The sequence below is a fragment of the Dermacentor albipictus genome, chromosome 1 (genome assembly GCF_038994185.2).
Source record: "Dermacentor albipictus isolate Rhodes 1998 colony chromosome 1, USDA_Dalb.pri_finalv2, whole genome shotgun sequence".
NCBI lineage: Eukaryota > Metazoa > Arthropoda > Arachnida > Ixodida > Ixodidae > Dermacentor > Dermacentor albipictus.
Window position 1 is genome coordinate 101,536,129 of NC_091821.1, and position 14,024 is coordinate 101,550,152.

At 39.7% G+C, this 14,024-nt stretch overlaps 1 pseudogene; it reads right to left on the bottom strand.

Moving 5' to 3' along the window:
• Window positions 1-270: 270 nt before the first annotated feature.
• Window positions 271-9,410, bottom strand: LOC139057413 (piggyBac transposable element-derived protein 3-like; annotated as a pseudogene).
• Between the last annotated feature and the right edge of the window lie 4,614 nt (window positions 9,411-14,024).

Genomic DNA, 14,024 nt, shown 5'->3' on the forward strand with positions numbered 1-14,024 from the left:
CAATCTATAATCTACAAAGCCGGTTTTAGATCTCGTGTCGAGGCACTCAAAAATGGTAAAATGTGGAATTGCTTGGTCGTGCTTAGTGCGGCCTTGGAAAAAACTTGCATGCACAAGCTGAGCACAAGTTTTCGAATGCAAATGGAACGTCTTAAGGCTACAGGTTACCCTATGTACCTCATCACATGAGTTTGTGAAAAGCTGGTGCGCCTTGCAAATCAAGGAAAATGCGGGCATTGTCCTTCTGTTCAAAATGAAGCAAAAAAAAAATGGCAGTTATTCCCTATGTACATGAAATTTCACATGACCTGAAAAATGGGGCAAAGCGTTACGACGTTTGGGTGGCATTTACTGCACTACACAGGCTTGCTCGCATTTGTTCCATTGTGCAAAGGAGGGCACAGGCCACGTCATTGGGTGATAGAAAATGCAGCCAGAAACGTGAAGCAGTTGGCACTCATTGTGGTGATGATGATAGCTACTCCACTTGCGGTTTCTGTTCCACGCGACAGTTGCGGTGCTGTTACTTTTAGCCGAATTCGTAATACTGATGTTCCTCAATTGTAAAAGAGAAAATAAATTATATCCGTTATTCTGAAATATGCACTGTATTGAAATTCGTAGTTCTGAAATATTTTTACATTGAAGATATAGGCAATCTGGTGGGAATTTTTTAAATATTTGTAAATTTGAGAAATTCGTTAATGTGGGGTTTGTAGTAATGAGATTTGACTGTAGTCGTTTTTTTATTGTGTCTCAAGAGCAGCATACAAAATCCCCTAGGTTGTGATGATAAGTACATTTGACAAACAGGCCGATGTGTCAGTGTACATCTGAGAGAGCGCGGAAGTTCATTAACCGATGCGCCATCCTCTCATCTTGCTTCACAGTGTAAATTGTGTCCGTGTAAACGTATCTTCGAAAACACAGTCATTTTGTTCAGTCACCCTAACCAAAACACACAAAAAATCCCGGAAGCCTATCATATCACCAAGAACGCCGCACTGTGTGTAAGCCAACCATCCTTATTACTGCCTGACAAAAAATTCAATTTTATTAATCGATATTAAGACATGCCTTGGATATATGCTTGTTTTGTACCTCGTCTTCACATGCACGATGCGTCCATTTTCCACATATGTATTTTTCTCATACGCGCATTAAACATCAGTTGTGAGTGAGTGCGTGTGCTGTGTGTTCCTTTTCTATGTCTTGGAAGAAAGGGAGTTAACCGAGGGGCCCGATTTTTATTAACCATATCATGAGAAGCCAACAAACAAAGACACCAAGAAAAACATAGGGGAAATCACTTGTACTTACTAATTGAATTAAAGAAACGATAAATAATGGCAATGAAAGTGGATGAAAAAACAACTTGCCACAGGTGGGGAACGATACCACGTCCTTGCATTAGGCATGCAATGCTTTATGTCCTGTGTTTTTAGCACTTCAAGTTTTTCTAGTAATTGACTGATACAGTTTGATGTTTGCAGGTATTTCACAATTTTTCCATTCGTATGGGATTGAATTATTTTAAAGATACTAATTTTTACTGATGCTATTGCTTTGGTAGCAATAATAATGTGACAGCCTACTTTCGGATCTGATATACCTTTAAAATTAATGAATTAGTACCTGGGGGTGAATTTGTGTCAAGTTTTTGTTAATTATATTTGGTTTCTGGTTGTTATTTCATTGAAATAATTGATTTCACGTGCAATATGTGTGTCTCACAACAGACATTTTAGTCAAGACTGTTGACCTGAGCCAACCTTAAAGTCACTGTAGCATAACTGCGAGTTGGCCTAGTTGGAACAGATTCATTTTTAAAAAACTTTTTGTGCGCAAACAAACAGGGACAAAGAAAAGGAGCAACACAAGGACGAGCGCTTGTTCTGTACTTGTTCTTCTATAGTTGGACATTGAGGAGGAGTTAGTATACGATTTCAAACACATGAGACATATCTGTGTGTTGAGGGATGCTTATAAGCCTGCTATCGCATTAATTTAACATATTGAGTGGCTGGCCATATTGCGCAGATCTTGTCGCAAGTCTGGCCGGAGACCATCTTAATGTCCTGCAACGTGAAGCCAACCATATCAGCAGTAGTCTGACTGCACATACTTATTTGGTTATGTGAATCACTGTCAAGCCTGTTGTTCTTGTTCTTAGTCACGTTGATACTTTTTGTTCGTGACCTTTTATGACGCATGAACACAAACTATAACGCAGAGTAGCATTTATTTTGCTTCACTTTCTAGCATCACTTACTAGCCTGTTGCTAATTTGGTATTTTGCCATGTACTATTATGTTTGCAGAAAATTTTGTAGTCTGCTAAAAAGCGGGTAAGGTTTTCGCTCAGGTATAAAGGACAGAGCTGCATAAGTACTTTCCAGTGTAGGGCCTTTCACTGTTATGATAACCTCTAAAAAAACAACTAAATGTTATTGCTGCTGTACAAGCTACAATAGTGCTACTTCATCTCTTGGTCAGCTGGGTGCAAAGTGTAGGTATAAATTCTTTGTTGGCCAAGCAGATGTGCTATTCTGGTGCATTATTGGGAAATGGTAATGTGCACAAGCATTGGCGTTTTACTTATTTATGTTGCAATCATAGCACATTGCCTAGTGCACCTTGGTGTATAAAAAAGTTGGAATGAAGAGGGCCCACTTTGCCTGTAGGAATTTCAAGGTGTACATTCATTGAGAGAATTCTATGAGACAGACGAATATTGCATAACAGTAATGTTAAGAAACCTTAGTTTTGCGAACTAGGTAAGCTCTGCAGCAAAAACAAATGTTGTAATGTATATACTAATGGAAAAGTGCAGCTTTTGCTGATTAGCTGCCCTTCTATGCACCTGCGTTTAATGCCTGCCTTACAAAATGATGCAGCGGCATCAATGCTTTTTAGTATGTGAGTGATACCTTGAAGCTCTTAAAGCATGTGGTGCATCTTACTGTACAGTACACATTCAGTGATAAATTAAGTTCAGTTGTGCATCATTCTAGATAATGAAGGTTTCTTTTGCAAAAACAACAAAATGGGAGCTTTCTGTTTTCTTGCACTGAGTAGGTTGCTTTCACTGAATTTTCCTCTATAATTTGTTGAGAATTGCTGGAAACAGAGTTAAGCCTAAATGATTCACACGAAATATTTTAGCAAGTAGCTGCTGATATAGTATAACATTAAATAATGCTTTATTCCTGAATGCATTTGTTTGCTGATTTCATGGAAATTTATAACCAAAAGCCTTTCTTTTCTTTTAATAGCAACATGAAGCTTGTTAACCCTACAATTCTGCTAGAAACTTTAAGAAAAATTCGCTTGTGACCTTTAGTAGAATTGTAACTTGTTTAGGAGTATGTCCTCTAAAGGGAGTACTGATGCAAAATTTTAGTAATGTACTTTTCTGCTGTGATGAATAGTTATTAACCCAAGAGTTGTGGTATGAAAGCTAATTTGCTCTAGCATGTGACAAGTCATTAAGTAAATCGTTATTTAATATGACAGTCTAGGCTGAGTGCCACGGGCATCATCATGTTATCAGTCATCATGCTCTATATAGCTGGCAGTCACATAATATTCTAAACCACAAATCGATGTGCCAGATAACCTAATTGCTGTTGCAGGCTTGCTGTGCCTAAGAAAGCTTAGTGCTTCTAAATCTCCTAAGTTTATTCAGGGGACTTAGCTAAGCGTTTTGAGAGTGCAAACCATCTCCTGTACCACCAAACCATTTATCATATTTTCCAGTGTACAAGTTGCACCTTTGTTATTAGTTGCAGCCCTCTTCTAAACAGCTTCTTGAAGAAAAGGTTAGTATATAAGTTGCAGCCTTGTGAGATGCATCTTTTTGGTCAATTAGTGTTATGAAATGTGACTAAGAATGTTTGCATTTTTATTGCAAAATACCTTTGTTGGTGTCTGGCATAGCTGATGTACAATATAGTACTGCAGTGCACAATCCAAATTGGTGATCACGTGCAACATGTACTGGGAGAGCTGAGCACGAACCTTGCCAGTGCACATTGTGGTTTTTTAAACCCCTTTTTATGCGCATTGATTTGCAAAAAAAAAAAAAGTGCTATGTGTAAGTGCAGGACGAAAACAGTCCTCCATCACATCATGCACAAGTATGACCATTTCTAGTGGCAGTGTCGCAAATCAGTTTATTCATAGAAGTGCTGCAGCTCTGTTCAAATTCTCATCTGTGTGCATAAATAGATTAAGCTTCGCTATAGAGGTTTTGCACGTCTTCATAGGATGCATGTTGTAGCATGTCACGGCACATGCCGGGCCACCTAAGCATTGGATGAACAGTGGTCCACATGACGGAAAGCACACTCATGGTTGGCACAGTGCTCAGAAGCTGAGTGGTGCTGATATTGGATTTTTTTTCTCACATTATTTTACTACACATGGCCTCCAAAATTTTTGCATCATACTTGCAATCTTGGGAGTCCACACAGCTGGCCACTACTGTCACCACTGCATCATGCACTGCCTATATACCAAGCCCAGAGGATATGGCTCCTGTCAAGCAGTATGAGATAGCATCCACTTCCACAAGTGCTCAATGCTGTAATGTAGTATTTCAGAAACTAGAGAAACAAATAAATTAACAAAATTAAAATGAATTAATAAATGATCATTTAGGCTGCATTGACAAAAATGTTAAAGAAAGAAAATGTGACTCACGCACTAGAAAATATGGTACTCCTTTCTGCCTCACGTGAAATTTCTTTATAAGGAAAGCCACAGTGAAGGCGAGCAGAATGTTACACATGCTCGGCAAAGCAGCAGTAGCAAAATGATTGGCGTAAAGGCCTTTTACTCATACTCAGTACATGTTTGTGTCTTTGTTTTAGCAAATATGGGGAGAATACGGTAGAAATTAAACTAGTTTATGGATGGCACTCACACTATCCTGCTTCTCTGGCTTCTGCATCAGCTTTTTGTGACACAGGCAGCACTTTCCAAACTGTAGCAAATTTTGCTCATATCATACGCTCTTTTGGGTTTCTGTTCATGTCATGTTTATGTCTGGGTCACTTTTTGAAGTCAGTTGCTTGTGCACTCTTTCAAGATCAAATTAATCATTGTTTGTCTGAATGCTGCCAGATACTTATTTGCTCAGCAGTATCCATGTGCACAGAGGAATTGAATGCCTTAGTCATCTCAACCTCGAAATTTGTTGAAATGCAGCAATTTGCTATAGCATGACATTGCCTCGAGTAAAGGTAGGGCTGCCAGATGCTTTTCATTTGTGCATGCGTGTGTTTTGTGCATGCATCTGTGATTTTCTTTGGAGCAGCGTGAACAAAAGAGAATGCGTGCACTGCTATGTGTGAGGCAGGATCTACAAGGAAATGCACATGTGATGCTGTTCATATCAGCCTGATGCAATGCCTCCTTTCAGGCTGAAAATTTGCAGTTTTGATTCCTTCTATCTTGCTTTTTTCCCTCCTTCCTTTGTGATAGTCTCTCTCTCTCTCTCTTTTAACAGAGGAGTATATGTATGGATCACGAGAGTAGGCAATTTCTTCTAGAGATTGTATGTTAGGTCATGTGCCTGCAAAAACCTTGGACTTGCTTTAAATGAGAGTTGTTCACCCAGAGCCAAACTACAGGAATTCCGTTCCTGACTTCTGAAGAACAAAACATTCGAATCCTTTATGTAACCTGTCATGTCTTAAAATAGGAATCAACAGGGAGGATTTTTGTAGTGGAAGGATTATGGTAACACAAGCACTACCAGTGAACACCCTCACTCCTGCAAGACACCAAAGTTGCATTGTCCGTTGAAGCTCCCTCATGGAAGACCCTGTCTACTGAAACAATCGGGCAACTCCTCAGCCCCATGGATAATTTTACTCCTTGAGCAACATATGACCCTCATTGTGAGGTGGTCTGTGTCACAGTAGCACAAAGTGGGATTTCTTGCTTTTGTGGGTACCTCACGGCAACTTAGTAGCAGGTGTAACTTGGTCATATATTGTGTTACTGTTATTGAAACAGCAAATTTCTAAAGCATTTCAGTGATACTTTTGCAGAAGTTAATACATTTCACTGCACTTCATCAGTCAAGTCGTGCAAAGCAAGAGCAGTTCAGGGTGATTTCTGTGCAGGAAAAAAATTTGTTGGGGTCCAATGAGCTGTACATAATTTAGTAGTAGAATTATGCATGATGACTTGAATTTTACAAAATTGTGAGGCACAGTGGTGTCATACTAGGTCTTTCAGCTGAGTAATTAAAAATGCCTCTAAATAAGGCTGGTTAGATATTATGTGTGGATTTGTCCAAATAACTTTAAACACGCTGGCAATTTTTTAAAATTATAGTGTTTGTTACAAAATAATAGGTGCAGAAAAAGTGAATAAAATGGCATAGATGCAATCATTACCTAATTACTATTTTTAACTTGTAAACTTGGGGAGAATTAGTCTAAATTAACACTTGGAGCCCCTATAACATCAGAACCACCCTTCAAAATTGTGACACTACTGGGTGCTTTAGCTGTATAAATTTTGGCTTAATTAAGGACTGAGGCTGAAAATGAATGTAAAGAGCACAGTTTCCACACCTGGAAAAGACATACCTCACTGATACATCTGTCAGTGGTGCACAGCTGTCATTTGCAGGCTGCAATTATTCTGGCTTGATGACGAAATTTAGAAAGGCTTAAGTGTTGGGCACCAAATCACACTGCTTTCATAAATGCACACATGATATATGCATTGTAAATATTTTGATAGGAAATGTTTACAGTGTCATATAGTTGTTCATTACTTGACAGACAGGTGAGGTGTACACATTTTCCCAGTTCCTGTTTCTTGGATCGAAGAAGTTGATGTTTTTCTAGTTAAAGCACCTGCCATCACAATTTTCAAAACCTAAAAGCAATCTTAAGCACATTCAGTAGGAACTCAAAGTTTATTAAAATAAGCAGTCTTCATGTTCTTCTTATGCCATGTTCTTCTTAAGGTTAGCATAGCGTCCCTTATTGACTTAGTTGAATAATTTTTAAGTCATATTTTAAAGCATCTGTCACTATGGTTAGAGCGACCCCAATGAAGGCACAATATATTTTACATTTCATTTTAGACCATTTTGGACACCTTAGAACGCTCTATGTTAAGTTGCTAGGGTCATTTTTGCCATGATAATGTTATGTTACTTTACAGATAAAGCATAGTCGTATAACTGCACTTACAAATATTCCTTCATATCATTTCACTGCTGTCATTTTTACTGATTATGAATCTCAATATTATCTTGATTCTGTTTTGGAATGCTTTCATATGTAATATAAGATGCTGAAATAGGATTTTTTAAAAATCGATTTCAGAGAAGTATGAAGTTTTGCTTTGTCATTGTTAAGGCCCCTATGGTAAAGAGAAAGATATGCTTTGCTGTTCCTTTAACATAAGCCAAATGTCTTAGTCAGAAAACGTGTTTAGTCATTTTATGACGAAGCAAGTTAAAAATGAGTTGCAGGTACTTGATCAGTGACATCGTAAGAAAACACACTGCAATGTAGGCAAAACAATGCAGCTCCCATCACATTTATGTAGTCTTCTGAAACCTGGGATGCATTTGTGTGCACAGATTTTTCTTTCAGAATAGTCTTAACTTTCAGAATAACTCAGTAGGTTTATAAAGGTGAAAATTGTTAAATATTTTTCCAATAGCCCTGATAGTTTCAGCTCAGTGCAATGTCCAATATATTGGACACTGCGATTCTTCCCGGCCTTTTTTCACCCAGCACGCATGTAATGATTGGATTGGACAAACTTCAATAAAGGTCCTGCATGTAATGATGTACCGCAAATATTGTGCTCAAAGTTGTGTGCAAAAATGTTTTAGTACTCGAAAGGTTAAAGTAGTGAATAAAGGACATAAAAAGGAGCCTTTCTCTGCTCAACAAGAATTTCGCTTAAGCATGTTGTTGGGCTAGTTGGTGCATTGTATTTAAGCCTTTTTCCTGTCTTCTTGTATGTTTCCCGTGTGTGTCTTATTTTGGCTGGTTTTTTCTTAAAGAATTTCGCTCTTGTGTTCATTTCTTGTGAACAATTTCAAAACATGTTCTGTCTTTTGTTACGCCGAAGAAGAGCTGACATTTGGTGCAAAAGAACTTTGCTTTCCTGTTGCAGCCCTGTAGTCTGCAACGGGCAGCATTGGCAGTATCAGCCAGCCTTGGGAAGTGGCTAGTGCTCTTTTCTTGGGGTTCTCCTGGAGATAGTCAAACCTGCTTTGATAGCGAATGCCACTCGGCTTCGTTTTCACTCTCCATTTCATCCTTTGTCTTTCCTTGACCCACGAGGGTCTCAGCAACAGATTGGCATAACTCCATGAATTTGAGTATTTCTTTCTGCAATTCCTGTAGGGAGCACATGTCCTGCGTGTACTGGACCCAGGAGTTGCAGAAAGCGATGTCCAAGAGGTGAAAGATGGATATAATTGACCATGACTTGTGCTTTTCTCGAGTAGTAACGTATAATTGTATGTGCTAGGTCAATGCCGGCAATGTTTACGTTGTACATGCACACAATGTCTGGGCAAGAGACATCGACATGTTTTCTTTTCTTTTTTTCCCTTATGAGACCACCTGTGACAGGTGTCTTGCGAGTCCTGGTCATGGATTGAAGAAAGAAAAGTTATTGACTTGCTGTCGTACCAGCAGACAAAAGTCCGTTGCCTGTCTTTTCTGACCCATGCTTCTAATGTTCCTCTTCCTCTTTGCTTCAGCTCCTTCTCACTGGAAAGCTTCACCCTTTTTGGTATTCAGTTATTCATCCATGGTCCTGTGATGGCGATCCCTTTTTCTGCAAGTTTATCTAGTAGTGGACCAGATGTAAAGTACCAGTCAAAATAAAGCTTCGTTCCTGGGGGCAGTGCATCCATAAGCCGCAGCACTGCAGATTCTGCAATTCCAGAGCTCCCTGGGAATAGACTTGATTTCATTCCTTGATAAATTTTGAAATCTAGCATTAATCCATCTGGTGGTAGCAAGAACAAAATTTTTCATGACTTCGGGATTTGGCTTGTGTGGAACGTGTTGCTTCAGCTGAGTTTGTCCACTGAAAGGTATCATTTGCTCATCAACACGGACAAACTGTGTGCGAGGGAGCTTCTGCCAGCCCTCCAGTACAAATGTGACTAGTGGCCTTATGCGCCACAGTAGATCCTCTTTCTTGTCTTCCGCACTCACGTCAAGCTCATTAACCAACTGCAGGCAGTGTCGCAGCTTGAAATATCTGTCTCTGGTCATGTTGTCAGCAACAAGAGGCACTCTTGTCTTTTTTTTGCCAATACATTCGTATTCGTGGATAACAGAGGCATGACATAGTCAAGGAAATTCCAAAAATAGTTTTCAGCTCCTTTACTGACGTTTTCAAATAATTTCACGTACCTTGAATATAACTCCTATTAATCGCAATGCCATTTTCTCGTACACCTCATTTTTAGTGTACTGCACAACGTAGTGAATTGGTGCCCAAGAAACCTGTTTTTCACTCCTATCAGTACTCCTTTGGAAGTCTGGGATTCACGTTGGAAGCTGGCTGCATGTAAAAAAAGGCAGCAATGAAATAGAATCACCCATGTAAGTGTTTAATGTCCTAACAATCTCCACAAAGCTAGCGCTTGCAATATTTCCTTTCTTGCCATTGATGGCGTTTCCAAGATATCTTAGTTCTTCCAGCACTTGATGTGGAGGGCCCGTCATCATCTCTGCTCTCATCTGTTTCTGAGCTTGCATCATAAAGGGGTGTACAGAAGTTCGGATCCACAATAGTGTCGTCGTCACTATCGAAAAGCTCAATGTTCGACATGTTCCCTTCGGCAGTTCTTCACAAAATCGCGTCAGCCGTCTCTATCAGACACGCAAGGCCGATCTCCTACAGAAAAAAAGAGATGCCACTTCGTCCACAAGCTGTTAAATACCAACAGTACTCATCTGTTGTTCATAATAAGACTATCGCAAAAGTGTCGTCAAAATAACCGGGTTGAGTCCCAGCATCCAACATAATGGACACCCAAAATCAAAGGAAGTGTAGATTAAAGTAAGTACGTGAGCAGTTTGAAGTTCCTATTCTGAGTGTTCGCTGTTGTATCAACTTTAATATAAAATCAAAGATATGCATTGAAAGTAGGTAGAAATACAACAAACAGTACTTACTTCTCCGGCAGATGCCATAAAACGCCATGCCGCTGAATGCCACCATTCTAGAAATGTTTTGGTGGGAATTTGAGAGATGCATTTTCATCAGTGCAGCATAGATGACGCTAGCAGGTGTCCACTACATTGGACAGTGGGGTTTTATGAGGATAAACGTTTTGGCATAGGAGCACTGTCTCATTACTTACCCCCGCATTCATAAATGCATCTTGAAGCTCATGCTTGACTTGATACAAATGACGCCTCGCGTGAACGTGCCCAAGACCCTCATTGCGTTTCCTTCGGTGCTTTCACGACAGGCTTCCTTTAAATAAAGTCAAGTGCAGGCTTCAAGTTAAGACACATTTCTGAATACGGGAGTTAGTGTCCAATATCTTGGACAAATCCTCATAGCGGGGTCTCGGGAAGGTAGAGCAAATGAACAGCGAGCGTTTGGATTGCAGTAGTGACATAGACTGCTGCGGGCTCAGAAAGAGTCTTCTACCAAGCTCGTACTGCCATATAGACACTATTTCACTATTTGCGCTGCAGAAAGCCATTGTGGGCTCAGCAGACTGTAGTAAATGCTGTCACTTCACTTTGGAGCATATCATATGCATGCCGTGTGCAAGCGTAACAGCATTATAATTTACCACGGGATCATTGTACCTTGGGCCAGTTGGTTAATCATAAAAGAAGGAACCTAGCACAAACAAAAGGCGACAGAAAGAGGAACACATACGATGGGACAGGTGCTTGTTTGTCTGTCTTGCAGTGAGTTGTTCTTTTGTTCTGTTTGTGTTCACACTGAGCTGTAATTGGTTACATCATTTTCTCTAGTTACTAAAAAAAAAAACTAAAGGACTTTCATGTTTTTGTGTGCTAAACAAATTTACGTCTGCAGAAATGGTGCACTGTGTAACCCAGCTCCACCACTGTGCTATAACTGGATGGTGGTCGGGCTGTGTGAATGTGCTTGACTTTCTCTTTCCAAATAGTTAATTTAGACAGCCAATAGTTATAACAGTGATTATGTTAAGGCATATTCATGAAAGCAGCCTTGATATATGATATCCCTATTTGTAATGTGTAGCACTACCACTGCACTGGCAACACTTTGGAAGTTCTGATCCCACAGTTCTCAATTTGTTGTTAAATGCTAGTCTAGCCACAGGTCACCATGGTACTTCTGAACACTTCCTCTCTGATACATTTCGCTTAGCATTCCTTATCTTTTTTGTCTTGTAAGCTAGTTGAGCTGTCACATTATGTTGCGTTAAAATGACCAATAATGCTTGGCACGTGTTGTGTTGGACCTTCATCTCCAGTTACAGTGATTTCAAAACATTAAACACAAGAGGTTTGTTATGATTGTTGCTGTGGTTAACCATAGGCTGTGACGAATATTATTATTCGGTATGAAAAAATGCATATACAATTGGCCGAGAGGGAGATAGGTCCCAAAAATCTAGTCTTTTCCAAGGCTGTGGGTCATGCAGGGATGACTGTTTGCTGTGGTTTGCTAACTCCTTAAGGAGGAATTATATTCAGCTGTACTCAAGAATACCTGGAGGATTGTGAGAAAGCTGTTCTTGTTTTTCTTCCAGTGGTAGAATGCTGCCATACTCAGTTTTCTCCCTTCTCACCAATGCATTTTTGGAGTGTTACACTACAGCAGCTTGTGCTGATATCACTTAGAAGCTGCTTATGCTTTCATTGTGCCAGTATAGCATACTGCACCTGATAAGGCAGCCATATTTACTGCTGGTGAATGTTGAGCTGTTTGCATTAGTGCTCCACCTCATGAGGAGGTGTTGTTTTGTTGTGTGCGGCCTTCTGCCCACCATACTCCAGAAGCTTTTCTTGTGCTTCATATGAGGGAAGCTCTCAGTCAGGGTGAAACATCAGGCAAGCATGATGGAAGTTTGGCAAGGATGAGCCTCGTCATATATTTCTGTTGTTTCCGGGTCTTGGGGCCTGCATAGTGCAATGAGCGATTGCTAGATTGCACATAACTAGTCAGCATACCAACTTTGTAGCAATTACCAGCACATTTTTCCACAGAATAAAAAAAAAAAAATTGCTTGTTCTTGCATGCACACAGCACCCTTCACAACTGCTAAAGCCTTGCTGCTTACCACAGCAACGTGATAGGTGCACTGTTCCTCTCGGAAGTTGTGCATTTTTTCCTCCTGTTGCATTACACACATCTAAGCATTATTTATTGCACAAAGCACTAGGTCTGTTTTGATAACAGCAGTGATATTACATTTGGTGTGTGTCCATTGTGAATTCCAGTTTGATGTGCTTGGTACCACATTATGAGAGACTGTATTTTCGGCTTATTTAGAAGGTACCTTTGCACATTGTAGTGTGGCGAGATCATTTTGTGAAAGTGTGGCTGTTGAAGCTACGTATAATGTATTTATTGACATTTGCTTTAAATTGCTATGTGCCTGCCTTAAATGTTTTTTCATTGTGCTGTTTACCTGTGCTTCTGTTTGTGTAATGTGTATTCAAAAGTTGTGTTTTAAGGTGAATAATTCTGTCTTGTAGCAAGACTGTTCTTGTAATACTTTGCTGCCCTGGTGAGGTGCATTGTTCTTATTGCAGTTGTTAAATTTCTTGAAGATTTTTAACCCTTGTGCCATCATGTTGCTAGTCATAGAAGCTTTGAATTATTTGTTATTTTCTAGTCATGTCGAATTCTGCTCCATTTTGTTAGCTCTAATATGTTTTCCTCAAATGTCCTCAAGTGTATTCACTCAAGTCTGCCTGCCATGTTACTTGATGAACATTCACCATTTACAAAGGTTGTTTACTTGGGGTATGGCCAGTGCACAGCAAACTTTTATGCCGAGACGTGCGTGGCACAGTAATTGCATCTGTCCAGAGCTCTTTTTGGGTCGTGCTGGTGATGTTGGCTTACATATGTGGGGCTGTGCAAGAGAACCTTATCTTTTCCACTCTCCATGAAGTATGCATAGTTTTATGCCAGAGGCATCAGTCATGGCTGTACACATTCAAGTGACTACTTTTGTATAAAGTTCTTGCTCCACAATGCTATTAAGCTGTCTGGCTTGCTTAAGTTTGTTATACCTATTACAGGACCATTTGAATTGCGCATTGCAGGTTAAGTTGCAACATAAATGCCTTGGCTTTTTTGGAGTAAAGGTACCTGTTGTGCATTAGCTAAAGCAGTGTAGTTAATGACTTGTTAGTGCTTTTTATTTAGATTAGGTTTTAGTATTCATCATCCAAAATGTCAGGTGTCATAACTTTCTTTTCCTTTTTTTTTTTAGAGGCTTACTAATTTGCATACATCCAATCAGTTCTTTGTTAAACTTGCAGACGTTACTAGATGGCAGCTATTATTCTAACACTTTCACAGTATATGCACATTTACGGAAAAATGCATCCTGAATGCATTCTGCTGATGTAATGGCCAATATTTCACTATTGGCTAATGGCAGCAGTACACAGTACTGTTACCAATGTCAAGTTTGGCATTAGGTTCATGCTGTTTTACAGAACTGTAGCAGGCATACAGGACTCTAGAGAACAACTTGAAGTTAGCAGAAAAAGTGCATGAAAACAGAAGAGGCTCACCTTTCACTTAAAACAGTTGTATTGCAGCTGTTTGGCACTTTGTCACCAAATGACTCATGAATGCCTGCTTTGACCATTTTGTGCATGCCTTTTCTACTTGAAATAGGTTATCGAGGAACTCGATATAATCAGCTAGCATTGTTAATCTTAATTAGGGACGATCCTTAGCACTAGCACAGTTTCTGGCCTTCACTTAGTGGTTTTTTAGTGTCATAGAAGCAGTTTAAAGGACGCAGTAGCACAAATGGTT